The following is a 27,955-nucleotide window of genomic DNA, read 5'->3' as shown; positions in this document are numbered from 1 at the left end:
TTTTTTTTTTTTTTTTAGTTTTTCGAGACAGAGTTTCTCTGTGGCTTTGGAGCCTGTCCTGGAACTAGCTCTGTAGACCAGGCTGGTCTCGAACTCACAGAGATCCGCCTGCCTCTGCCTCCCCGAGTGCTGGGATTAAAGGCGTGCCCGGCTTCTCCCAACCTTTACATCAAAACATCTTTAAACCAAAAACAACACTTATCATCTTGCTAGCTTGGCCACATATTGAGCCAGATGTGTACTGTCTTTATAAAACTAAAAGGCGATTGACATAGACACACATTTTCAAGAGCAACAATCACGTTCAAAACACATTTACGGAAATAGGGGTGATCTGCCTCCGATCCCATGGGCATGGAATCACAACAGCTCCCAGGGTCTGCAGTGACAGCTGGCACCCCAGAGAAGAAACCTGAGAAGCTTCAGCTCCCAAAGAATTTTAGGGGAAGATATTCGAGGAAAAATGGGGTTTTCAGGAAGGATCACATCTGATCAATGCATGATTGACAAAATGATACTGAAACCACCAAGAGAATCATCACTCATTATAAGAGAGAAGAGAGTGTACAAGCCATGCTGGCCCCAAAGTCTACTGGTCCTTGCCAAGGAGTGAGACTATTCCTGTGAGCCCTATCTGGAGACCCGGCAGAGAGCACTCACATACTGGTCCGAAACTAGGTTGCACAACTCCCAACAGAAGCTTTGTTTTTTCTGGCCACTTTACTTCTCCATGGCCTCTTTGCATATCATTTGGTCAGTGCCTTTAACATATGTAACACCATATATGGTAGCAGGCTTTTAAAACTTTTTTGTTTTTGAGACAGGCTTCACAATATAGCCCAGGGTGGCCTAGAATTAGAGGTATACAACTTTTTTTTTTTTCTTTTTTGGTGTTTTGAGATAGGATTTCTCTGTTTAACAGTCTTGGCTGTCCTGGAACTTGCTGTATGGACCACGCTGGCTGTCCTGGATCTCGCTTTGTAGATCCTCCCAAGTGCTGGGATTAAAGGTGTGTGCCGGTGCTGCCCAGCCCACACTAGACGTTTTAAAAGTATCTTTTTGCCCTACTTAGTTTCGTGGTTGTTTTGGTTTTGGCCATTGGCAGTGCCAGGGGAGCAAAGAGTGGCAACTAAAGCTCTAGGTGTCAGCCCACCAGAGGGAAACTCTGATGCACCAACCTCATTTTGGCAAAGACACAAGCTGCAGGCCCTGGAAGGTCTTTTGCTTCTGCTGTGTCTTTACATGTTTGCTGAAATTCTTTTTCTCTGGTATCTAGCACAGTGTGAGTGGGTTTGGGGAGATCTCCACTGCCTGTAATGTAGTGTGTTTATCTCTTGGGAATACGGAAGAATCTTGGGGTGACTCCCCAAGCAGCTAGATGTCTCTTTCATTTCTTAGTTTTGGAAGTGGCTCGCACTGTGCTTCCTGTTTGCTCAAGTAATATTACAGTCTTCTGGTATAACCCTTTGATGGGGTTAGACTAGGTAGTTATAGCTGTAGATTTCCTTAGTTATGATAGAAGGTGAATTAGGTACAAAGCTTTAAATTCATCAATATAGGATAAATAGTGGAGTATTTTCCCAAATATGCCAAATACAAATGGACTAAACATTATAAATGGAACTCTTACCTGATAGTTGTTCTTATTATGTTAGAGTTAAAGCCTTTCCTTTTTTTTTTTTAGACCTAAAGGGGGAAATGTTATGAAATAATCTTTTGAACACTGTGAAGATGTGTCACTCATTTTGGTTTATTAAAGACCTGAATGGCCATAGCTAGGCAAGATTTCCAGGATGCTGGGAGGAAGAAGGGCAGGGTCATGAGGAGACACCAGGGACAAAGAACAGGCAGCAAAGTATCATCGAATAATGTAAAAGAATATAGATTAAAAGATGTGGGTTAATTTAAGTTATAAGAATTAGTTAGAAACAAGCATATTCTATCAGCCAAGCTATCCTAATAAATGAGAAGATTCCATGTGGTAATCTGAGAGCTGACTGTTGGGACAAAAAGATCCACCTACAATCCAACTCCATCACGTGGGGAAGATAAGCTGATAGGAGGCGGCTGCTCGCATCATTTGCATATCAGAGAGCAACGAATGCTCGTGCTCGGCTGGCTTTTTTTTTTTATGCAATCTGGGATCCCATTTCATACATTGGTTCTGCCCACATTTCAAGTGGGTCTACCCTCTTCCCTTAATCTAATCCAGAAATTTCTCCACAGATATCCTCTAAAGACTTGTTTCCCAGGTGATCCTAGCTCCTGAAAGTTGATGATCAAGATTAACCATCATGACTTTCTATTGGGTCTCAGTGGAACCTGACCATTCAGCTGTGGGCTACCATGGCAACATGCAGCCTGAGCTCCTATATGGATGGGGCACCATCTGACTGATCAAGACACAAAGGAAGATGTGCACGGCCACACTCCATCATCCAACTGCAGTGTTCTGGGTGTTACCAGGTCCCCAATGCACTTGTGGTTTCCTTAAAGAAGAAAGCAAAGCACACACTGGGCCACTTATGCAGCGACCCTTCCTCTCATCGCCTGCGCTAGTGACTTCGCAGGCAGTGCTTCATAACCAGCTGATGGAGGAAGCGAAGTCTCAGGCTTGCACCTCCATCTATGATACACAGAATCCAGACTCTCTGTGAACTGCACTTGTCCCCTTCAATCAAGGGAAAGGAAGTCTTCTGTCCCTACTGAAATAGATGTAAATGTATATACAAACTTTCCTTCAGTTGCCTGTAATTCTTCTGCCAATATTAGCATCTGTGGACTTAGGGAGCATCTGTTTGCTGTCTTGTTATTCCAGACATCCTGCTCTGCTCAGAGAATTGTCTTTTCACTGAAATAATTTGGCAGCTGGCCCACAGTTGTTAGCTCCCTGGGCTTAACCATTCCCCACCATCCTGAAGCAGATGGCTGGACAGGGTGACACCAGTTAGGAATCAGTTCTTTTCAAGGCTGGGATAAGACTTTCTAGGTGGCAATATGTGCTCTGGGTCAGCATCTGGTATATGGTGATATTTTACCCACAACTAGTGAAAGACCTGGATAAATCCAGACCCCTCTAGCAGAAAAAATAGAGCCAAAAATCTAAGCAAGAAGAGAAGAGCCAAAAATCTAGGTTATCTGGTTCAGTGACTCTGTTTTAGAAACTAGCTGAAGATAAAGTAAGATTATAATCTTGAGAATAATCTTGAAAAACAGGGAGTTATCCCTTTGTGATTATCACTGATATTTTCGGAATTTTCCAATGACGCCCTCCCCACCTCCTTTGAATTACTGGGTTGTGTTTTTTTTTTTCCCTTAAATACCCCTTCTCCCAGCTACTCGAGGTCAAACTCTCTACCCCTGCGTGGGAAATGAGTTTAGGCCCCAGTGCACTGGTTCCTGTCCTGTCAATAAACCTTGTGCGATTGCAGCAAGGACGGTCTCTCGTGAGTTTTTGGGGAGTCGTGTTATTCCGAGACTTGAGTGGAAGTTTCCCCGCTCTGGAGATCATTCACTAGGATTTTGAGTTCCAGAATGACAGATAAAAATAAAAGGGGCATCATTCACCGTGATTCCTAGTGACCCATTTGCAGAGGTGGTGTTCCAATTCCCACACTGTATGTTCTTCTGGCTTGGAGTATTAGCTTCAGTGGAGGAATGCTTTCCTTAAAAGATGTTATAATGAGCCCATTGGCCTCTCAGTTGAATCTCTAAGTCAACAGACCAAGAAGGCACTTGCTCTGACTAGACTGATTTCCCCCGCCATCAAAAGGAACTAGGACTATTATTACTCCACTGAAGGGTAAGGAGGGTTATGTGCGTGCAGAACACAAGAGATCCTTAGGGTTATCAGTCTTAGTATTACTGTGCCTTGTGATTACAATTGATGACCAGACTTATTAGGAAAATGAAGTTAAAGAACTGTTATTAGAAAAACTATTCGGTAAAAGCCCAAGGGTCACAGAGAGCAATAGACAGTTATAAAATAGCAGCTATGATCGCATACATGATGAGCTACTAAAAATGGTTGTGGTTGGAGAAATGGCTCAGCAGTTAAGAACATCGGCTATACTCTTCCAGAGGACATGGCTTCAATTTCCAGTAACCATAAACCATCTATAACTCCATTTCTAAGTGATCTGACACCTTCTCCTAGCCTGGAAGGGTACCAGGTAAGCATATGGTACACAGATATGAATGCAGATAAAACACCATACGCATAAAAGATAATTTTTAAAAATTAAAGAATATTTAAAAAGAGATGGGTGGTGGTGGCGTACGCCTTTAATCCCAGCACTCGGGAGGCAGAGGCAGGCAGATCTCTGTGAGTTCGAGGCCAGCCTGGTCTACAAAGGGAGTTCCAGGACAGGTTCCAAAGCCACTGAGAAACCCTGTCTCGAAAAACCAAAAAGAGAGAGAGAGAGAGAGAGAGAGAGAGAGAGAGAGAGAGAGACGGGGGCATAATGGTACATACCTTTAATCCGAGCTCTTGGAAGCAGAGGCAGGCAGATCTCTGTTAAAGTCCAGTCTGGTCTACATAGTGAGTTCTAGGACAGTCAGGGATATATAGAGAAACCCTGTCTCCAAACCCCCCGGCCCCACAAAAGACTGTCATTTCCATAAACGTTTCCCCTCTGTTTTGCTAGGAATATTCTTGTGTGTGTAGACATATATAGTAAATATCTTTCCTTTCCTTTCTCCTAAGATGTTAATAACTTTCTCTCACTCTTAAAGTATTGTTCACTTTACTCCATAACTTTTAAGTTACATGATATCAGATGAACAATACATCATGTAGGTGCTTTACTTCCTTTTCTGGGGAAGGAGTAACCATGCTGGGAACAGAGTTAACCAGATGGTGATGCTTAAACTGTGAAACTGTGAGGGAGTTCCCCAAGACAGAAGGTGTAAGTCGAACTAATTAGACATACTGCAAAATAGGAAAGCAAGTGTCTGCACTGAGGACTGACTGCAGGCACCTCGGTGTTTCAAAGTCAAGGTGCCCTGGCTGTGGGTCTCATAGGGTGGGACACCTGTGTGGGTTTGTTTCTTTGGGGGCCTGGACATCTGTGCCAAGCAGGTATAGGTCACCATGGAGTCAAACTTTTGAGACTCCGAGCATGCTCAATAACGAATAGCTTTCTCTACAATGGTAGCAGGATGACCTGAGACCGATTGCAGTTAAGAGCTTGTTAAGGTTAACTCATTTTGGTCCTGAGTTCAGAGGCATAAGGGCAGAAGCATTTTTATCCTGAATAGCTGAGCAGGGCCGATGGTCGCAGAATGGCATCTACAAGAGTTAGCGTGTTTTCACTGTGTGTATACTCCCGAACAGTGAGCCTATTGTATCTTGACTAGTGGTCAGATGGTTGGAACTTACTTCCGTTCCTTCAAGGTTATTGTCTATTTTTACCTCAAACAAAGGTCCCACCTCGGTTTAGATCCGAGAGTTCTGCCTTCTTAAGGTTATTGTCAACAGGTGTGGTTAATATCCAGCCCTTGTACTTCAGGTATTGAGAAGTAGATCTGTTCCTACCTCAAACAAAAGTCCAAGGATCCAACTAAATTCCTACTCCCTTAGGAAGATAGCAATGGATTCCATCCAGGAAGTGGTTTGCCTACAGACTGTTTTGGTCTAGGACTTGAGGGTTACTTGTCTTGTTTTAGCAACAGAATGTTCAACTAAAAATGTAGCCCGCAGTCTTCAATGGGTATGTTCATTTCCTTGTACCTTGTTAGGGCAGTTTTTTTTATCTTACTCCTACGTTTTGAGGTCAGGGTATTTAAGCAAATGGAAATTAAATGCGGTCGGTTTCCGTATTCGCTGGATATTGCCCTATGTTTCTGTTTTGCTACTTTCACTCATGTCTTCGTTCTCTTTATTTATTTTTCTAACGCCCATGCCCCTACCCTGGTAAGTGCTGTACTTGTCCAAGCTGGTCTCTGACACTTTCATGTTAGTAGGAGGACTGCAACCATATTATTGTCTTTATTGCAAAATAAATCATGTTTTATGGAGATGTTTATATGAACCAAGCTGACAAGGATAAAACCGGGATGGTTACGTTTATCTCACTATAAGCCAGGCTGGCCTGGAACTCGCTAATGTATCCCAGATTGGCCTTCACCTCTGGGCAGTCTTCCTGCTTCAGCCTCTCCAGTGCACGGGTTACACAGAGCGCCTTTTCTTTCTTTCTTTCTTTCTTTCTTTCTTTCTTTCTTTCTTTCTTTCTTTCTTTCTTTCTTTCTTTCTTTTTTCTTTTTTTGTTTTTTTTCGAGACAGGGTTTCTCTGTGGCTTTGGAGCCTGTCCTGGTACTAGCGCTGTAGACCAGGCTGGTCTCGAACTCACAGAGATCCGCCTGCCTCTGCCTCCCGAGTGCTGGGATTAACAGAGCGCCTTTTCTAAACCAGGTGGTAAGGCAGGATTCGGCACAATTGTAGATTTAGGCCTCACTTCAAGCCTTGTGGAAATAGCAGAACATGAGATCCGTATTAGCATTACTCAGTCCTCAAAATCTAAAGAATCCTGTCCTGAGATGGGTCGGGAGTGGGTAGTGTTTCTGTCTGTCTAGAAATTAGCGTTTAGTTAATTTAACCTCTTGACTCATGGTTTTCCACCCATGTTTGAGTAGGACCAGGTGCTCTTTGTCATAGAAATTTACATGCTCGCACCACGGAAAATATTTACCATTTCTTGCTTTCTTGGAAGGAAAAATGCATTTTCAAACATGTTTGAGCCGGAAAGGGAAGAAAACATGCTCCAGGTGAGGCTCGAACTCACAACCTCGGCATCACCCGCACATATACTGCTGTATAAGTACCGCGCGCTAACCGATTGCGCCACTGGAGCATGCTTTCTCTGTGACGGCTGTGCACACTCTACAGAGGGATGCACGGGAGCGTGCCTGGCGCGTTGAGCATCCTTTGTTTGGTCTGTGCTGCCCTCTGCCCGACCCATCTCAGGGCAGGATCCTTCAGATTTTGGAAGTTCCATACCCACGCGAGTTTTCCCAGGTTCTCTTGGAACCAGCTTTACCAAAGGGTTTTCGTGTAAGGCACAGGTTAAGGGATGGGCACGCAGCATTCCTGCGTATCTGCAGGCGCCGGATGCTGCTTGCTAGAGCTGGGGAAAGCCAAAGAGCCCGCCTGCCTCCGCAGTTTCTGGAAATTGCCGAGGTCGCTTTCTGATCCCTGAATTTCCCCCCTGTAAACCTCCATCCATCTTGACAAAAAAGCCAGATCTGTATTGCAGAGCCCTCTGGTCTGGCGCTCTTCAAGGGAACCTGAGGATCACCATTCTTTTGTGCAGCGCGCACGGAGGACGGAGTTGTGTGCACATCAGCAGCTTTTTCTGCAAGACCTTCTTTAGAGGGTCAGTTCAGAGCGTGCCTCTGTGACACACGCCCGCTTTCTTTTATTTCTAGGGGCCCTAATTATAGATGCTAAGTTTGCTAACTGGGTGTGGTGACTCGTGCTTGTAAATTTCAGCACTGAGAGGCTCAAGCAGGACTGTGACGAATTCGAGAACCAGTAGGGAAGCGAGGGCGAGTTTGCTTGTGCTTATCCAGGTACTCAAGTACCCGCCACAGCAGCTCCTCTTGTTTCTAGCACGATTCTCGTCGCACATCGGAATTGTTAGGGAAAGGAATGACCGGCCCACTCCTGACCCCTAACACCTGAAAAGCAGAACCAGGAGAAACAGAGATGTGACCAAACTTCTTCATGCAGGACCCAAGGAAGAAAACAAAAGAGGAGCCGCCTCCCAAGCTGACATTTATTGCATCGCTGTTTAGGCAATCTTGTGTGTTGTTCTTTAAATTTACATAATTTTTAATTATTGATGCTGTTACGTTGGTTTTTGAAAAAGAATCCTATGGAACCCAGGCTGGCCTCTAACTTACTGGCCTTGAACCGCTGATAACCCCTGTCTCTGATGGAGTGTGGTGAGATGGACAGAGGCCCTTTTGTATTACATATTGTAGAAGGAGTCCACGCCTGCATCTTATTAATAGCGTATGCGCACTGCCAATGGCTTGTTCTGAGTTCACCCTTCAGGGAGCACCTGGAGGAGGAAGGGTTGTTGACAACAGTCACTAACTAGATCCAACGTTCTTTTTTTTATGTATACACATGCCAGAAGAGTACAAAAATATAGGTTTTTAAGGTAATATATATTATAACATAACAATGCATTTGTGTGTATGTGTTGTGGATTGAACCTAGGGTCCCACACACATGTTAACCAACCACTCTACCTCTGAGCTACATCTCCAGCCTTCTTCTAGCCCCTCTCCCGGCTTTTTGAGCCAGGATCTCACTATGGCCCTGGCTGGATGGGACCTTGGTATGTGGATCAGATTGACCCTCTTGCCTCAGCCTCTCTAGTGTTGAGATTAAAGGCGTGCACCTTCACGCCTGACTGCCCCTCCCCATCCTTTTTTCTTTTCTTTCCTTTTTTTTTAGTTTTTTTTTTTTTTTTTTTTTTTTTTTTTTTTTTTTTTTTTTTTTTTTTTTTTTTNTTTTTTTTGCTTGTTTGCTTGTTTGAGATGGTCTTACTGTGTAGCTCAAGAAGCCTGGAGTCTCTTTGTACACTGGTTGTCCTTGAACTCAGAGACCCCTCACCATGCCTGGCAAAAAATATGTAGCCCAGATGGGTCTTAAACTTGTGAGCCTCCTGCTTCCACCATTTCTACTGCATATCCTATTGGCGTGTTGAACTGTCTTAGACACTCTTCTATTGTCAGGACAGAACGCCTCGACTAAGGCAGTTTATAAAGGAAAGCATTTAGTTTGGGGATCATCGTGTAGAGCATTAATCCATCATCATCATGGTAGGGACTGTTATGCCCAAATCCGCGAAGTCCTCCAAAAGCCAATAAGGAGACTGAGCCCCGATGTAAAAGCAAAGAGCCTCTGTTTTATGCAAGTTTGCAAACTCGGTCTCTCTGCATGCCCAACATATTGGAATAAACGGAGAGCCCCAAGCTCAGTCAGAGTTGGGTTTTTATAGTAGTATAAAGGTGGGGAAGAGGGGCTTCTGAGGTTCAGGACCCCTGACTGGCTGACGTTTGTCTAGGGGTGTCCTGGTGAGTGTGTGCTGGCAGGTGATCCTATCTACTGTGGTTGGATTGTTAGGCATTTCCTTTTGAATGATCTGTTTTGGGGTGGGTAATCTCAGTTTGTGGTTCTTCCTGCAACTAGGTATTGCTTCAGGGTAATCTACTGAGACTCGGGCCTCTATTAAATTTATCAGTGGCTGAGTCCTACACTGGCAGGTGATAATGGTTGGAAGTAAAGAACTTCCTTTGGGTGGTCTAGTCATATTTAGCTTATCATGGCTGGCTCCTACATTTCCCCCTTCACAAGCACAGATGATAGGACCCAATCTTGGGTCCTGCTTGCCCCTGGTTTTAAGGAGGAATGGAACTATTAAATTAACAAATTCATTAATTGACAACTCTGGACTTATTTTTTTAGTACATTAACAGACACTATAGGTAGTTATCTTGTCCCCCATGCCAGGGAGTTCCCCCTTGTCTCAGCCTTTTAACCTTTTTTGGGCAGGGGATATGGCTCAACATGTTCCTTTCTGCAACTACTTTAAGCTGACATTGGGACATTGTTATCCAGGCCCAAGCAGGTTGAAAGGCTAGCCAAAGTTGGGTGTTAGGAATTTTCCTAATGCAAGCTCTCTGCTGATGCAAAAATCCCAATCAAACCAAATCACAACAAGCCAAATTTAAAAATATCCAGGTTTAATGGAATTCCTGAACTCTAGGGTGGCCCCAAAGGGGAACCAGGAGGCCGAAAATGCGACCACGGGGGTGGGGGTGGGGTGAGGGTAGGGGGAAAGAGATTACCTGATTCTCCTTTGGGAGCCATCTTAAATACCCTGTGGGAGTGGTCCTGACCTGGCATTCTGGGATTTGGAGTCCCGACCAATACAACTCTCAGGCCTGGGGGCTGGGGGCTACGCTCCCAACTTAACATTCCAGACTCTTTGGATATAGAGATGATAGGAAACTGAAGTGATAATTGTGACCAACAAGTTGGGCTCTCTAGGAAAAAGGGGCGTTGACTCGTCTGGCTACTTCCTGTGGGCATAGGGCGATGTGGGGAAGGGAAGAGCTAGGTGTTGTGGGTCCACACTCAGCAAGAGGTGTGGCTGGAAAGGCATCCCTGTACTGTCACCCTGGAGATGCCAGGCACCTGTTTCTTGGGGGAGGTGAGAAGGCAGGTGTCTAGGAAGAAAATATTGTTATTACCAAAGATGAGTGTGTCAGGATGAGGAGCGGGTTGGCCCTTCATTGTGGCATCCTGGAAAACCGGAGGGTGGAAGGTCCTGTCTGCTGGACAGAACAAGTGTCCTGAGTAGGTGCCCGCTTGAGCCTGGAGAGATGGTACCATCATGGGTGTCCCAAGAGCTTGGCAGCTGAGGGGGTGGTGAGGATTACCGTGTGAGGTCCTGTCCATCGAGGTTCAAGAGACCTAGGAATTAACTGTTTGAGGAGTACTCTGTCCCCTGGGGAGAGCGGGGCAGGTTTGGGGACATTAGGGTCCGCTGGTGTGGTGTCAGGGAGACAACTGTCAGCGTGTGAACAGAGAAGGGACCTTAAAAGGGAGAGGTAGGGTAGGTACCCCACCAGGGGAGGAGTTTGAACTGGGAGGTGATGGTTAAGGAGAAAGGCCCTGCCATAAAGCAGCTCAAAAGAGCTCAGGCCCGTAGGGGAATGTGGGGTGGCCCTGAGGTGAGTCAGAGCATGGGCAGAAGGGAGGACCAAGATAACCTGAGTTCAATGGAGAGCTTGGTTAGTTGTTGTTTGATGAGTCCACTGGCCCTCTCCACCTTTCCCAAGGACTGTGGATGGTAGGGGGTGTAGAATTTCCAGGAGATGTTGAGAGCTTCTGACATAAGCTCCATGACCTTGGGACTGAAGGCTGTCCCATTGTCCTTCTGGATGGTTTGCGGGACACCAAACCAAGGAATGATGTGGTCCACATTTGTTTCCCTGGGGACTGGAAATGCTTCTATCCATCCTGTAAAAGTGTCCACAAGTGTTAAGAGATAAATGGAGTCTTTTATGAGTAGGCATAGGAGTGAAATCAACCTGCCAGTCTTCGGCTGGTTGGTATCCACGAAGCTGGTGTAGAGACTGACCTATATGGAGAGGCCCTTGTGGGTTGGCCTGGGCACACATCTGGCAAGAGGAGTGAACCTATAAAATACAATCTTGTAGTTGGGTGGGGGTCAAAAAGGGGCTCCAAGAAGCTGAACAAAGCTTTGGGGAAGCGGCTAAGGATGTCTCGACCCAGTAAAGGTGCTGGGCAAGCAGGTATCACTAAGAAAGAATGAAAGAAAAATTGTCCTGCAAGAATGCAGGGCAGAGCCGGGGCAGTGGTGGCGCACGCCTTTAATCCCAGCACCCCTGGGAGGCAGAGGCAGGAGGATATCTGGGAGTTCGACGCCAGCCTGGTCTACAAGAGCTAGTTCCAGGACAGGCTCCAAAGCTACAGAGAAACCCTGTCTCAAAAAACAAAAAAGAAAGAAAGAAAGAAAGAAAGAAAGAAAGAAAGAAAGAAAGAAAGAAAGAAAGACAATGCAGGGCAGTGGGGCAGTGGCAAAGTTTTAAGTGGGGAGGGCTGGGTTCTGTCTACCCCCATAACTGAAATTGGTGAGGGGAATGTAAGGCCCAAGTGAGAATAGAAGTAATAGATTTACACACTACCTGCAGCTTTACCCTAGGCTCGGATAGGGTTACAGGATATACCAAGTCTGGGCAGTGTCAATCCCCTGCAAGGCTGAGAAGTTTGAAGGCTGGCACAATTTCCCTTGCCCATGTTGGTGAGGGTGTTCATGTCAGCTGGACTGGTTTACATCAGCTTTCAGGAAGTTCAGGGCTCGCTACCATTCAGAGCAGCTTGTAGTCAGCAACTGATACTTAGATAGCATCTGCCAGCCAAGTGGAAGCCTATTGAGATAAGTTTAAACTAGGAACAGGAATTATAATTTAGAAAAAGAGCAGGTAACAGGTATCTGTAAACAGAAGGAATGGATTCATACCTTTGAATCCTAGCAAAATCTACAGATTTTGGTTAGCAGCATGCATATTTTTCTGCTGTCCAGAGAACCATGTATGGTAGCTTTAGAATGAGCTAACAAGTTGGCTATAGCTTTATGGAAGACTCTAGATACCTTTTGCTGTTAAACTGACATTATAACTGTCCTAGCCATTAATACTATCAGAGATCTCAGAAGGATAAATAAAGTATATCTGAGTACAGACCAAATAGTTTTCAAATCTATTAAAAATGACAGGGACCAGAGTCCATATACAGTTAGTCATACCCAGGTCTCCGTAGCATTGGAGGCAGAAATATCCAGAACAGCACTCTTACTGTACAAGCCAGGCTCATAAGGTGATTTTTTTCCCCCTGTGGAAGAGGGACATGGAAAAGACTGACCTTACTTTGTCTAGGCAAAAGTGGTGCAATCAATTCTCCAACGTCCTGCTGTTTGTCCACAGTCTGGACCAGGTCCTGGCAGCAGGTGTTGCACTGGGGCATCTCGCCCAGTGGTCAGCGTCGTCATAATCCAGGTAGAGACCTCATGGTGTCTCATAATCTTCTCTGGAGACCTTGGGTTACTGCTAGGATCTCGGAGTCTCTATCTAATCTATTAAGCTTTTAAAAATATCAAATGGAAAAAAGAAAGCATATTTAACAAGTGGTGCTGGCATAACTGGATATCAACATGGTAGAAAAGTTAAAATAGACCCATATTTATCATCATGCACAAAACTCAAGTCCAAATGGATCAAAGACCTCAACATAAAGCCAGCTACACTGAACCTTACAGAAGAGAAAGTGGGAAGTACACTTGACCGCATTGGCACAGGGAGCCACTTCCTAAATATAACCCCAGCAGCACAGACACTGAGAGAAACAATTAATAAATGGGACCTCCTGAAACTGAAAAGCTTCTGTAAAGCAAAGGACACGGTCAACAAGACAAAACGACAGCCTACAGAATGGGAAAAGATCTTCACTAACCCCACATCAGACAGAGGTCTGATCTCCAAAATATACAAAGAACTCAAGAAATTGAACACCAAAAGATCACATAATCCATAAAAAAAAAGGAGTACATGAGAGACCCTCACCCCTCATTTTCAAAGGGACAAAAATTTGCTAGCAAAATGTTTTAAAATTAGAAACACAGATTAGCTTTCCTTTCTCCCTCCCACCTGGGAGATTCCAAGCACAAGGTCACTTAGCCAGCCAGCCAGCCACCTGGTGATAACAAGTAAAAGAGGAGAAAGCTGATTTATCAGGGTAGGAGGGGGCAGAAGACCTTGCACCTGTGCCAAAAGCCAATTCAAAAAGCCTCTTTATAAATTGCATTTTTTAAAAACTAACCCTGCAAAGGAATTTTTAACTTCTCTCTCTTCCTTGTTCTTTCAGGGTAGTAAAGAGTAAAAAGAAAGTTCCTCGCCAGCCAGTAATTGACTGTACTCGCTTGTACTTGCAATAAAAGAGTTAACCTTGCATTTTGCAGTCCCGTCCATTTTGCTTTCTGGTGGTTTCCCTGGGTGGGGGTGGGGGTGGGGGAATGTGCTCTGGGCACAATAGTACAGACCTAAGCAGTGAACTCTCAACAGAGGAATCTAAAATGGCTGAAAGACACTTAAGGAAATGTTCAACATCCTTAGTCATCAGAAAAATGCAAATCAAAACAACTCTGAGATTCCATCTTACATCTGTAAGAATGGCCCAGATCAAAAACACTGATGACAACTTTTGCTGGAGAGGTTGTGGGGTAAAGGGAACACTCTGCATTGCTGGTGGAAGTACAAGCTGGTACAGCCCCTTTGGATGTCATTGTGGCAATATCTCAGAAAATTAGGAAACAACCTTCCTCAAGACCCAATAATACTACTTTTGGGTATATATCCAAAGGATGCTCAATTGTGCCACAAGGACATGTGCTCAACTATGTTCATAGCAGCATTGTTTGTCATAGCCAGAACCTGGAAACAACCCAAATGCACCTCGATCGAAGAATGGATAAGAAAAATGTGGTACATTTATACAATGGAGTACTACACAGCAGAAAAAAATAACGACAGCTTGAATTTTGCAGGAAAATGGATGGAGCTAGGAAACATTTTATTGAGTGAGGTAACCAGACCCAGACAATTATCACATGTACTCACTCATAGATGTTTTTTAAACACAAAGTAAAGAAAGCCAGCCTACAAACCACAATCCCAGAGAATTTAGACAACAATGCAGACACTAAGAGAGACTCACATAGATCTAATCTACATGGGAAGTAGAAAGTACACTGCTTGCTAGTGTGTGACGGTGCACTGTGTGACGGTGCGCTGCTTGCTTGTGTGTGACAGTACACTGCTTGCTAGTGTGTGACGGTGCGCTGTTTGCTATTGACAGAAGCTTTTTTGTTTCATTTTTCAAAGGATCTCAGGAAGAACTCCCAGGAACATTTCCTATTCCTATATCCCTGTATCCCATCTGTATCCCTGAGACATTCCATTTGTATCCAACACTGAGACAGATAACCACCAGGACTGTTCCTTAGTTTCATTTGTTGTTGTTTTGAGTCAGTGTTGCTCTGTGTGACAACTCAGGCTGTCCCTTGCACTCACAGAGATGGGCCTACCTCTCCCTCCTGAGTGCTGGGATTAAAGGCGTGCACCGCCACCACCCAACTGTCTGGGGTTAGCTTTTAAAAAACCTGTTTTTCAAAAGCTTGAACCAATTTTAGATGTCCTACATCTGTAATTCCAGCAGTCAGGAGGCTAAAACGAGAGATTTGTCATGAGCTTTGGGGTCACCCAAACTACAGAAAAACTTTGAATTAACAACAACAACAAAGAGAGAGAGAGCGAGAAAGAGGGAGGGAGAGAGGGAAGAAAGAAGAAAGGAAAGACGGAAGGAAGGAGAAGAAAAAGGAAAATTTTCAGGAGAGAAGGAAAAGGAGTTGGGAGAGATTAAGTTTTCATTGAAAGTAATCACTTTTAGTTTGCCATGGTGGCACCACCTTTAATCCCAGTGCCAGGGAGGCAGAAGCAGGCAGATGTCTGAGTTTAAGCCTAGTCTGGTCTACAGAGGGAGTTCCAGGACAGCTAGGGCTACACAGAGAAACCCTGTCTAAAAGAGAGAGAGAGAGAGAGAGAGAGAGAGAGAGAGAGAGAGAGAGAGAGAGAGAGAGNNNGAGAGAGAGAGAGAGAGAAGAAGAAGAAGAAGAAGAAGAAGAAGAAGAAGAAGAAGAAGAAGAAGAAGAAGAAGAAGAAGAAGAAGAAGAAGAAGAAGAAATCCCTCTTACAGAAAATAATGGATAATGTGTCCGGAGAGCAGAAGTGAGAGGGACTCCTCAGGAGGAGGAAGGCAAGCGGGACAACTGGGACGAAACAATACGTGTGTGTGAAAATACTGTAGGGAAACACACTACTTAGTAGACTAAAATTTAATGGAAAATCACTTCTCACTTAAGTAAAGAATGAAGATGTCTCTGTTTCCCCAAACATCCACCAGGACCCACACTCAATACTTCTTTCCTACATTTACTTCCTACAGACATTCTTCTTTGGTATCTTCTAAATCTTTATATTTTATTTCCCCTCTAGAAGGAAATTCACTTTAAGGTCATTTCAATATATTCCTATGACCATGTACACAAAAACTACCAAGGGCTTAGTTTAAGTAGCACTGAGCATTGAGATGTCAAACCGAGGGCTCCAAATTCTTCCATGAACCCCTTAAGCACATCCTCTGAGAGCCCAGAGCCATGTGTGTTGAAGGGCAAGGGGGGAAAAAAAGGCAGGAAAGCCCAGGAAAGAGAACTAAAAAACATGAAATGTCTCAGCAGAGCAGCTGGGCGACTCCTAGCCCCAGAGAACAATGAAGTAGGCAAACCTTGTTCAAAAGTGTTGAAATGCTTTGTTGGAATTCTGGATGTAAATCCAGGCATGACGATGTAGACAGGTAACCCTTGCGCTGAAGTAAACGTAAGCAAGGAGGATTAGGATACCTAGCCTGCCACTGCCAGGCAGAATACCTGCCAGGGACAAGGGGCAAAAGCCACTGTGCTCTCTGAGCACTCTGAGAAGTGCCGGCTCCTAACTCTAACCTCTAGGCATAGACTCTCTGGGGGGCTTAGCACTGCAGGCAGGCGGCGGAAACTGACTCCTGCGCTCCCACCTCCCACAGAAGGGACTGAGACTTTGACTAACCAGCCGTGCTGTGGCTGTGCATTCGCCACTGTTTCAATTTAGCCCACAAGACACACGTTTAAAGATAAAACAAATGAACTGTGTTGGGTCAAGTCTGTAGTCTTATCATTCAGTAGTAGGCTGAGGCATACGGATTCCTGAAACTTCAAGCCTAGGCCACAGAGAGACCCTCAAAACAAAGAGAACGAAACCAAAGATAACGCGATTAAGAATTAAAGTAGTTAAGAATTTTAGTCGAGGCTAGATATATATCTATAATCCCACAGGAAGTTCAAGGCAGACCTGGGCAATTTTGCTAGGCATTCTGTTTTCTTAACTTTCTCAACTAGATTGCAAATCATTGTAGGAAATGAAACATAAGACTGACTCCAAATGAAAGAGTGCGAGAATGGAAAAGGACGAAGTATTTGTGAGTACTTATCAGATACAGTCTGTGTGGACAGCAGAGTGGCGCAGCGGAAGCGTGCTGGGCCCATAACCCAGAGGTCGATGGATCGAAACCATCCTCTGCTAGTTCTAATTTTCTTCCCTTTCCATTACCTGCGTGTTCTTATCCAAAGAACCTGAAAGATAGGAAAGATAATACGACCAAAAAAAAAAAAAAAAAAAAAAAAACACCAGAAAACTGGGTGCCACCAAAATCTTCAACGCTTTAAAGTCAACATTTTGGGAAACAGTACACCATGATGCTTATTTTCTGCTTTGTAGGGTCTGTCACCGTCGCTGACCCAGAGCTGTGTGATCGGGCGAGGCTATGGCTCAGACTCATTCTCATAGCTTGCCCCAAACCCTGGGCTCAGTCTCCAGAACGAAGCCCAAAACCAAATCAAAAATGTACAAGCACACCAAAGCTTGATTAGCGATTTAGCGTTAAACTTCAAGTCTGAAAGAACTAGGATAGCACGGAAGACTATAAGACTGGAAACTGCACCTTTGGAATAAAACACTCAAATTGTGAATTCTGAAATCCCAGTTTAGTGACCAACGATATTACAAGGTAAAAAAATAACGCTTCCCAAGAGCCTGGATAGCTCAGTCGGCAGAGCATCAGACTTTTAATCTGAGGGTCCAGGGTTCAAGTCCCTGTTCAGGCGGAAAACACTTATTTTTGTCTCCTTTAAAGAAAGGATGGGGAAAAGGGCTTAGCTGGGCGTGGGAGGGGGAAAGTCACCAGAAAGTAAATTCAGTTGTGCCTCAAAACTCGAAAGGCAAACCCTTAGGCACAACGTCCAAGTTTTTGGAGTGGAGAGTAGGGAGTTTTCTAGAATTCCACAGGCAGCTGGTTTCTTGAAGCCTTAACTCTGTTTTATGACCCTGGTTTTGGAATGAGGCATTTCACTTATGAGGAGATAAGGGAAGGCTATGGGGAGTGAATATTGAACACACATGTAAACATCATAACAAAACCCGACCTGAGTCCTCTCTGTGTCTGCTCCTTTTCTGTCCTCACCCGGAAATCTGCACGTTGGCTAGTAAGCCCTTGAGCTTACATTTCTCTTTGCAAAGTGCTGTGCCAAGTCACGCAGAAACGAAGGTGCTAGGATTCAAAACCGTGCATTTCACTGCCTTGAATTAGGCCAAAATACTCCATTCACAAGTTCACTGTGTTCGTTTTCAGGCCCGTTCTCTTTCACTTGAAATAGTTAGGTCCAGCCAGGTATAGTGACCCAAACCTGAAAGCCCAGCACTGGGGACACTCAGGCAGTAAGAGTACCACAAACTGGAGGCCAGTTGGGGCCTCAGAGATGAATGTCTTTAAGAAGAAAAATGTCCAGCACTCCGGAGGCAAAGGTGGGCAGATTTGGTCTTAAGAGTGTTCCAGGACAGCCAGGGCTGCATAAAATGAAATGAGAGAGAGGGAGAAACATAAAATCGGAATCATCTTAAATAACTATGGTAATTTGGGAAGAAATAGTGTCTTTGAGATATTAATTTTTCCTATTGATAAGCATGATAATATCCTTCTCCCATTATTAGGCTGGGGGTGTCTTTTTTTAGAAGGAGGCTAATCTGTTACTCTAACCTTCTCAGAAAGTTGTGGTTTCCGTGCGATCGTCATCTGGATTAGCCCCTCTTCACAGGAGAGCTGGTTCTTGTCCTTCTCGTCCTTTCCTTCGACGAGCCCTTCTTTAATAGCTTACAGTGTCTGGGGTGTGAACCACCTCTCCAGCTCTTCGTTGCTCTCTTAACGGTGCACAAGCACACGTTCTCCCCTACTCCCCGCCTCCTCATTCACACCCCATCTTTGGTTTGCTTTGTCTTTTGGAGCTAGGGTCTAAGTGCCCTCCCTGGCTTGCCTGGAATTTACTACGTAGACAAGACTGACTGTGATTATTGGCTTGCGCCACTCTACCCGGTCCCACAACTTTCTTTAAAAAGTAGTTTTTAAAGCGTTTAATATTTTTTAATGCTGTTTATTAAACATATGCACACAGCGCTTTAACTTTTTTTTATTTCTTGAGACAAAGGTTCATGTCTTAGCGATACCCGTCAGGTGTAAATCTTTGGATTTGCAGGGAGGGGGTGGGAGAGGGAAAGGGCTAGAAAAAAAGAAAAGATAAAAGGAAGGAAAAAGAAATGGGGGCGGGGAGAAAATTATGCTTTATTTGGATTTCACTTAACTTCGCGGACCACTGAACTGTCCTCCTCGTTAGTATAGTGGTGAGTATCCCCGCCTGTCACGCGGGAGACCGGGGTTCGATTCCCCGACGGGGAGTCAACAGACATGTCTGTTCTTTTGCTGCTGCGTTTTGGTCCACCATGGACGGTGATTTTGGTGCTTCTGGTGATCACCAAAGGAGTTGCATTTTCACGACTGTTCTGGATCAGATCACCCACCACACGCTTTCTGATTAGGACAGCCTGCATGGCCTTCTTTCCGAGAGGGAGGTTCCTCCATCCAACGCCCTTGGATCTCAGCTGTGTCCATCTGTTTCAGAATTAGTCCGAGGATTCGCTAGCAGGTGAAACCCCGCTGGATGATGGACGAAAGCCCAGGGAGGGCTGCAGTGCGCGGAGCTGCGCGACTACTCTCCTTGTGTCTGAGCAGTTTCCACCTCAGGATTCCAAAGGAGGAGAGGGAAAGCAGACTGCAATCTATAGGACAACAAAGTGTATTGTCTTAGGTTATCTTTGTACTGGAAATTAGCTTTGTTTGATTTTGATTATTACCACCTCCACCTCCCCACCCCCATGGCTTTTTTTCCTTTTTTTTTTTTTTCTTTTTTGAGATAGGTTCTTATTTTACAGACAGCCCAGGCTGGCCTAGGACTGGCTAGTATCCTCCTCCATGGGCGTCAATCAAGGCCTAAGATTATAAACCTCTGTCCCTTCAAAATTTAACTTGGATTGTATTTCTTTCAATTATCTTCATGCCCCTTTTACCTGTACAGGGATCTAGAATACGCAAACACCCTACCTGAAGTTTTTGTTGTTGTTGTTGTTGTTGTTTTCCAGAAAGGGTTTCCCTGTATGGCCTCAGCTGTCGTGGAACTCACTTTGTAGAGTTTCCCAGGCTGGCCTCAAACTCAAAGATCTTCCTGCTTCTGCCTCAAGTGCTGGGATTAAAGGTGTGGGCCACCACAGCCCAGCTCCATCTAAAGTTTGTGTTCAGGAAAACATGTGATTTCCAGAGCTGCCCGACTTGACGGAAGAAAAAGCCTGAATAAGATTTGAATATACATCATCCATCAGGTAAAAACTTGACTTTTTGCCCAAACCCTATTTACAGTCTCAAAGAAGTCCATATAGAACTGGACACACACACACATAATAAATAAATAAATAAATAAATAAATAAATAAATAAATAAACAAACAAAAATTCATTATAGATAATCTAAATCATGGGGTAAGGAAAATGCCACTGTAAGAAGAACACAAAATCAATAGCTAACATGAACTTTTTTATTACATTAAAAAATTTTTGAATTTTTCATACAGTATATTTTGATCATATTCTTTTTTTCTCTCCCAACTTTCCCAGATCGTCCCCATCTCCCTATCCATTCAACTTCATGTCTTTATTTCTCTCTCTCTCTCTCTCTCTCTCTCTCTCTCTCTCTCTTTCTCTCTCTCTCTCTCTCTCTCTCTCTCACACACACACACACACACACAACCCTACAAACCATAACAACAAAGAAATTGCACATGGATTAATCCTGAGCATGAGACCTGCCCTGGAATGCAGTAGCTGATAAACCCAGTGTCACTCCATTGGAGAAACCTGATTTTCCCTCAGGTGCGAATTGCAACTACTCAGGGGTTAGGGTGGGACTTTGAGCCCATTTCCCATCCCCACCCTGGGACTTTGTCTGAATTGAGTGTGTGCAGACCTTGCCTATGCTCTAACATAATCATAAAACTTGCTCGGATTTTGGTTCATCAACAGTTTTTTTTTGCCGGGTGCTGTGTGATACATGAAGAATTCTTGAGATCAAAAGACAAATGTTACAACTCTCAAAAGTCTATCAGCAGGGACGTTTGTTCCTTACCTCTCGAATAAGAAACTCTCCTATATCACACACACAAAGGACTATAAGAACAGTCACAATGCTAAGTAATTAATCTGAAGGCTTTTTGTTTTATTTTCCTTTCCATGACCACAGTTCTTTTTTGATTTTTTTGACACAAAATCCTGTCTCTATAGCTTTGGAGCCTGTCCTAGAACTTGCTCTGTAGACCAGGATGGTCTCGAATTCTTAGAGATTCACCTTTTTCTACTGGAGTTAAAGGCGTGCACCACCACCACCTGGCTGTGACCACAGTTCCAGACTTCAGAGAACTCAAGTTGGAATGTGTAATTGAATGAAGGTAGATCAGGTTTTTTTATTTCTATAATGATAATTAATTTATTCTGATCAAGCCTGTCCAAAGTCAAAATTTATATTTGTTGCCTGGACAGGAACTCAAAGCCTAGACCCTTGGGACAAAAGCTCAATATGCTGCCAACTACCTGGGCTTTGGAATTGTGCTTCTGTTCATGCTATAAACAGTTTGATTCCATAAGGAATTTAAGTTAATGGGGAGAGCTGAAAGACTCATTGGGACTTACAAAAGCCTGGCTCAGCTACTACCTGTGTTAGCTCAGTATCTCCACACTATGCTTACCTTCAATAGCTAAGCCAAATATGATATTTGTGATTGAAGAAAGAATGGAGATTATTCCAAGTGAGTTCTTCAGTCTGGATATAGACGCTTGGGGATCACAGTTGCAGGCTCCCTGGCCAGCTTGCAGGTGCCCCGAGGAAGGAGAACTTTTTAGAAAAGTTGATGCAACTGAGCCTAAGCCTCAAGAGAATCAAGGGAAGGGCAAAGAAGGTGCTGGCATTTCTCCTGGGGTTTCTCCTACACTTAGAGACACCAGTGTCATGTTTTTTAGAGCTTTGGGTTTTGTTTTTGTTTCATTTAGTCTCATGCTCCAACTCGCTCAGAAGACTGGAGGCAGCTCGTTAATCCAAGCTGTTTTCAGATCATTCGGTAGTCATTCATTCACGAGCCCTAGTTTAAATACCGGTAGAGATGCCTCAAAAGACATCGGAATCCGGTTCCGTGGAGTTTCTTTTTTGGGGATCAGTAACTCAGGCACAACTCTAGTAGTTAGACCTGGTCAGAAGTTTGTTGTTGTTGTTTTTGTTGTTGTTTTCAGTACTTTCGAGATGGCTTAGTAGGTAAAGGTACTTACCACCGTGCTTGAAAACATGAGTTCCCTCTCTGGGACTCACATGTATGTAGACGGGAAGGACCAGTTCCTGCGGTTTGTCCTCCAACATCCACATGTGTGCTGTTGCCCTTGTGTACACATGTAGTTGTTTTACTCTTTTGGCTTTTGGGGGGCCCGCTGCCCAGTTCCCAAACACACCACACACACACACACACACACACACACACACACACTTTATTTTACTTATGAATGCCCGGCTTTAGCTTGGCTTGTTTCTAGCCCACTTTTCTTATCTTAAAATACCCCCATCTTTCTTTTAGTCTCTGGGCTTTTATCTTTATTTCTGTATACCTTTCTTTACTTCTCTGTGGCTTGCTGTGTAGCTGGGTGGTTGACCCCTGATGTCCTCCTCTCCTTGTTCTATCTTGCTCCTTCTTTTCTTTTTTCTTCCCTGATTTCCCCTTCTATTTATTCTCTCTGCCAGTCCCGCCTACCCTTGCTTCTGGCCTCTCTATTGGCCATTCAGGTCTTTATTAGCCTATTAGGTGTTTTAGACAGGCAAAGTAACACAGCTTCACAGAGTTAAACAAATGCCGCATAAAAGAAAGCAACACATCTTTGCATCATTAAAACAAATGTTCCACAGCATAAACAAATATAATACATTTTAAAATAGTATTTTAAGATGCCCACACACAGACGATGTAAATTAATTTTGATAGGACTTCTAAGGAAGTCTGCTTTCCTGTATCGGGGAGGAAATGCTACTTTAAAAAAAAAATTCAAAAGTTGTTTCATGGGTGAAGCTTTCCACTTTGGTTTCAATTTTATTTTAATTGTTATTTATTTGTTTGTTTGTTTATTTATTTACTTATTTATTTTGAGACAGGGTTTTTCTGTGGCTTTGGTGCCTATCCTGGAACTAACTCTTGTAGACTAGGCTGGCCTCGAACTCACAGAGATCCACCTGCCTCTGCCTCCCGAGTACTGGGATTAAAGGCGTGCGCCACCACCGCCCGGTGGCTTCATATTGCTAATCCGTTTGTCTTGTGCTGTTGTGAACACATCAGGTGACAAACTGTGATCCAGTATCGTATGATATAGCCCTTCTCTGAAGTAGAACCACCTTAGCTGTGTGCACTTGGATTACATCCTGTGCTGGCGCCCCTTCCCCTTCTGTGTCCCTCATAGCCGTACTTGGTTAAGCCCCCCTCACAGCTCCTGCCTAGAATATAACAGTGTTATGAGGATGAAGTGTGAACCACATCCTACTCGCTCTGACTTTAATTCATTCTTTCTACTAATCGGGGGCTTTACACAGAAGGAAAAGCAGCATCTGACTCCCCTTTGACCTCTGTCCACCCACAGAGAAACCTACAGCAAGTAGTGCGGTAGTTGAGTTGGTTTTAACAATGGTGCTGTGTGAAAAGCAAGCGGGAACAATTGGATCGAACGTCTCAGAAAGAAAAGGAAGTAGGGCGATTAGACAAAAGGGGTGAGGATAGGAAAAAGACCTGGGACAAGAGAGGAAAAGAGACTGTTCATTCAAATCATCTATCACAGGCTTCACTTCACATCCCCTTTAACAGATAATTTAAACAAACAAACAAACAAAACAACAACAACAACAAAAAGATGAATGGTAGCAAAACCCGTAAAAGAAAATTGGAAGGAGTCATGAGGTTAGGGTGGAAAACACCCGCAAGAAAGTGCATTAGGAAGACCAATTTTATTGCCAGAAAGAGAGCGCTACAAGAGTTAGAGGAGGTCCCTAACAGCAGTACTTGGTCCCTTAGAACCCTAGCCTTGGATTCAAATAAACTGATTTACACCAGGATCGACTCTGAGGAGCGGCTAGCTGGTCGGTGGGGCAGGGTTTAGCGTCAGGTCCCTTGCATCCTAACATTGAGTCACAGCCACCGCCTTTTGGGGCGGGGCTGTCCTGGTTCCTTTCTTTGCACTTAATCCTTTCAATAAAGCCAGAACTTTCATTGCAGAGCTCTAAACATAACCAGGAGCTGGCTGGTTTTCATAACAATTGATCATGCTAGCCGGTGGGACCATGTGTCAGGGTGGCCGAGTGGTCTAAGGCGCCAGACTCAAGTGTTCACTTCCTCTGTCGAGGTTTCTGGTCTCCGAATGGAGGCGTGGGTTCGAATCCCACTCCTGACACGGTTATTCTTTTTGTTCTCGCATCATTCATAACGCGTAGTCCGTTGATTGAACCTGTCAGGAACGACTTTCTCCAATAAGTATCACCTGGTTTTGCACCGTCTGTTTTCTTTTTTTTTAACCCTAGTATTTTGATCCATTCTTTTCTTGTTATTCTATTTTGTTTGTGCCCTTGAACCCAAACTGATCCTCCTGCCTCTGGCACTAAACCCCTAGGCAAATCCTTAATATGCTTAGGGTTCTTAGTGTTTATCTCTGATTATTCCCAGTGGCAAGTTGTTACAGTTTTGCTTGGATCAATCTAATTTCATAAAAAAGCATCGGCTCTTGTTTTGTTTTTGTTTGGGGGGTGTTATTCTTCCAGCTGACCTCCATTCCGTTTTAGGCAGGGCTGGCTGATGTGTTTTTGTTCTCTTGTTTGTAATTGTTCCACGTCTCTGTTTGTCCTTCTTAAGTCTCATTCATTTTCTGTTGTTGCTATGCTGTTTTGGTGAAGATTGTTCTAAAGGTCTTTTAGATTATAATAAATCCTAGCTTTAGGCTATAACCCAGGGGCACAGCACTTGCCTAGCATAAAGGAGGCTCTGGGTTCTCTCCATCCCCAGCATCAAAAACCAGTCTTGACGGGGTGGTGGATGATTTCAGCATCCTCATGTGTTTCTCCTGGCTTGCATTGATTTCTGCACACAGCATACTCTGAGTATTTTACACCTGTACTTTGGACCAGTCCTAATCCCAGGAGCTTGCTCCTAGAGGACCTGAGGTCGCTGAGGGAGAAGAGTCTGCCGCATAGAACAATTAGGGTGTTAAGCTTCTTCTGCCCTCATTGCACATCTGTATCGTCCCCGGTGCCAGCCTTGCTCTAGCTGACCTCTGCTGTGGTCTTTTGGAACACTGTGCTGCAGTGCTCTTTCTTGGGAGCAGGGGTGAGTGGGTAGGGGGAGAAGCACCTTTCAATACACATCTGCAGAGTGCATAGGCATCCTCCTGTTCTCAAGCATCAAGTTTATGTATTTCTTCAGCTCCCAGTACATTTTGATCTTGTACCTGTGCCTTTTTAAGATCCTTCGGTATAAATCAGGTTGGTTCTACAAAGTCCATTTACCTAGTCCTTATTGTTCACTTGTTACCTGCAGAGCAATCCTTGGCTATATCTTACAATGGGTACCACACAATGGTTGATGCTCCCATCCTTGGTTTTGCCAGTGCTGAGGCACTTCTGGACAAACAGAATGCGTGAGGTGGAGCTGTTGATCACATATTCTGCTAGAATATATGATTATAAAAATGTGAAGATTGCTGGGCAGTGGTAGCACACACCTTTAATCCCAACACTCGGGAGGCAGAGACAGGTGGATCTCTGTGAGTTTGAGGACAGGCTCCAAAGCTACCCAGAGGAAAGCCTGTCTCAAAAGACAAAAAATAAATAAATAAATAAATAAATAAAAAAGTGAAGACTTGGTGCATTATGAGGATTCCTTATGAGGAAGAGTGATGCTGGGGGAACTATGTAGATAAGAAATGGGTCAGTTAAGAGAGCCTTAACAGTCACATCTCCAGAGTTAAGCTGAAGCCATGTGGCTGCTGGAAACCAAACAAAGGTCCTTTCACATATCTTTGTTTTAAATCACAGTATATTAAACAGTACATTACAGTATATTAAATCAAAAATCGAATTTTGATTACGTTTCTTTAGATGAAATCTTTGTGCTGCCAAGGAACACTTCCTAGAGTTGAGAGTGTGAAAGTCTGGAATATGAGGGGGTAAAAAGCAGATATTGTAAACAAACAATAAAATAAAATGAGAAGAAAAGGTTTAAGTATTATAATAAAATAAAGCGAAATGCACACACAAGCTTCTCAAGGTGACATTTTTCAGAAATGCTGAGGCCAGCAGCAGAAAGCGCAGTGGAACGTGCACTCACTACCACCGATAGACGCCTCACAGGCAAAACACCACCGACTCTGGCGGGACTCGAACCCGCAACCTTTGAATCTCTTAACCACGCTAGAAGTCCAATGCGCTATCCATTGCGCCACAGAGCCTACTGGCGCAATGCTTCTTTCTTAAGACTTCTGAGTATTTACTTGGTTATTCATGCACTATTTCTTTTTTTTTTAAACAATACAAATGTTTTATTTAATAGTCGCAGGTCATCATGGGCCAAGTGGTGGATACTCAGGACCCAGCAGGAAGGTCAGTCAGCGCAACCTCCGAGCCTCTCTGACTCCAATAGGGTGAGCACATCTCCCTCTCGAAAGGGACCTTTGACGTTTCGGATGATGGAGCGGCTGGTATTATCCATAAATTCCACACGGACCTGCGTGCACTGTCCCTGCGAACCGGTCCTGCCCAGCACTTTGGTTACCCTAGCGAGCTTGATGGGCTGCACGCGACTCGTGTCCATGATGGCGGCGATCAGGCGGAGACCCATGCACTATTTCTTAAGAATACTATCGCTCCCATTTCTGTAGCACTTCACACGGAAAAGTGCAAGAAACAGAAGGACACGCGATCCTCTACGTGACTTTTGGCCCTTTCCCATACCTATTACAACGGAAAAGTTTGACCGAGGATCCACCTCGAGTTTGGTGGGCACACGCTTGTAACCTTGGCACTTGAGAGGCTGAGGCAGAGGATTGCCTTAAATTCCAGGCCATCCTTGGCTATAATAGCGAAACCTTGACTCGAAGTTGTAAGAAAGAAAGAGAGGGAGGGAGAGAAGGAGAGAGGAAGGGAGGGAGGGAGGGAGGGAGGGGGGGAGGGAGGGAGGGAGGGAGGAAGGGAGGAAGGAAGGAAGGAAGGAAGGAAGGAAGGAAGGAAGGAAGGAAGGAAGGAAGGAAGGAAGGAAGGAAAAGAGAATCATCACAATGACAAAACCCTTACGACATTTAATCTGGCATCTCTAGTTTTAAGTTCCGGATCATCAATTTTGCTAAAGAGAGAGCCACAGTCGTCCAACTCGCGCGGGCTCTGGGCCAAGTCCTTTACTTGGAGCTTCGAGGTTTTCTCATGTTCCGTCTTAGTTCTTTCAGAGAAGGCCATTTCCCGAGTTTAGTACACGGGCGCAGGGAGCAGCTCTGGTGGGTACCTGGATGAGATGTTACCCTGTGTTCTGGCAGCTCTGGGTTTCTCCAGGTTTTCACCTGGGAGTTATCTTTGGTGGCTGAGATGAGATGCTTCTACCCCTTTTCAGACACACGTCCCTGCAGTGTCCACGTGCTCTTCCAACAAGTTAATTTAGAATAAAGATAGGTGGAGCGGGCGCCCGAATTTAAGTATGAAGACAGACGGCGAGCGCTCAGGATTTTTCTACGATCTCGTCTTTCCCACTTTGGGGCCCCAAACGCAGGCGAAGTTCACTTTCTACACTGTGTTCGTTTCTTCCCGGCGCTCCTACAGCTTCGTCCACTCTTTTCTTCACTTCTGCATCTCTTTCCAAGCTCCTGCTGACTTCCCCTCATTTTACAGCTGATGGAAGGAAAGAAATAGGAAGTAACTAGAAAGCGGACGGTAGTATACAGCATAGAATATGAAACACGCAAGAGTGAGAATCAGAAGGAAGCCAGATTGTGGTGTGTGGTCCCGAGGCAGTAACTGATACACTTCTGGCACTTTTTACTTCCCGGATCCAAAACATAGTAACTCGTAAGTACTTTCAAGCCTTTTGACTACAGACTCGGAAGACAAAAGCAGGTAAAAAGGCCAAAAAATACTAACTCTACTAGGTTCAAGGCGGTATATGGCTTTGTTGTAAATATGGTTTTTAATCTTGCTTAAGAGTTTCTTGATTCTTGGTTGAGGACCCGTGTTCCCTTACCTTTTCTTGCTTTTCTATCCAACTTCAATCCTGCTTCGGGCTCAGTG

General features: G+C 44.4%; 6 non-coding genes across 6 annotated transcripts; 4 read left to right on the top strand and 2 right to left on the bottom strand.

Annotated features, from left to right (window-relative positions):
• Positions 1 to 6,757: 6,757 nt before the first annotated feature.
• Positions 6,758 to 6,851, bottom strand: Trnai-uau (transfer RNA isoleucine (anticodon UAU)). Its single transcript has 2 exons — positions 6,814 to 6,851; positions 6,758 to 6,793 (listed from the first exon to the last, which is right to left on the bottom strand). It is a non-coding gene; the product is annotated as a tRNA-Ile (tRNA).
• A 9,844-nt stretch (positions 6,852 to 16,695) lies between these two features.
• Trnam-cau (transfer RNA methionine (anticodon CAU)) lies at positions 16,696 to 16,767 on the top strand. The gene has a single exon. It is a non-coding gene; the product is annotated as a tRNA-Met (tRNA).
• Positions 16,768 to 17,275: 508 nt separating this feature from the next.
• Trnak-uuu (transfer RNA lysine (anticodon UUU)) lies at positions 17,276 to 17,348 on the top strand. Its single transcript has one exon. It is a non-coding gene; the product is annotated as a tRNA-Lys (tRNA).
• A 1,550-nt stretch (positions 17,349 to 18,898) lies between these two features.
• Positions 18,899 to 18,970, top strand: Trnad-guc (transfer RNA aspartic acid (anticodon GUC)). The gene has a single exon. It is a non-coding gene; the product is annotated as a tRNA-Asp (tRNA).
• A 5,011-nt stretch (positions 18,971 to 23,981) lies between these two features.
• Trnal-caa (transfer RNA leucine (anticodon CAA)) lies at positions 23,982 to 24,087 on the top strand. The gene is made up of 2 exons: positions 23,982 to 24,019; positions 24,042 to 24,087. It is a non-coding gene; the product is annotated as a tRNA-Leu (tRNA).
• A 1,960-nt stretch (positions 24,088 to 26,047) lies between these two features.
• Positions 26,048 to 26,133, bottom strand: Trnar-ucu (transfer RNA arginine (anticodon UCU)). Its single transcript is given in 2 exon segments — positions 26,048 to 26,083; positions 26,097 to 26,133. It is a non-coding gene; the product is annotated as a tRNA-Arg (tRNA).
• Positions 26,134 to 27,955: the final 1,822 nt, after the last annotated feature.

Source organism: Alexandromys fortis, unplaced genomic scaffold (genome assembly GCF_014885135.2).
Source record: "Alexandromys fortis isolate MF-2015 unplaced genomic scaffold, M_Fortis_MF-2015_v1.1 scaffold_5, whole genome shotgun sequence".
Taxonomy (NCBI): Eukaryota; Metazoa; Chordata; class Mammalia; order Rodentia; family Cricetidae; genus Alexandromys; species Alexandromys fortis.
This window is presented reverse-complemented; position numbering and strand designations above follow the sequence as displayed.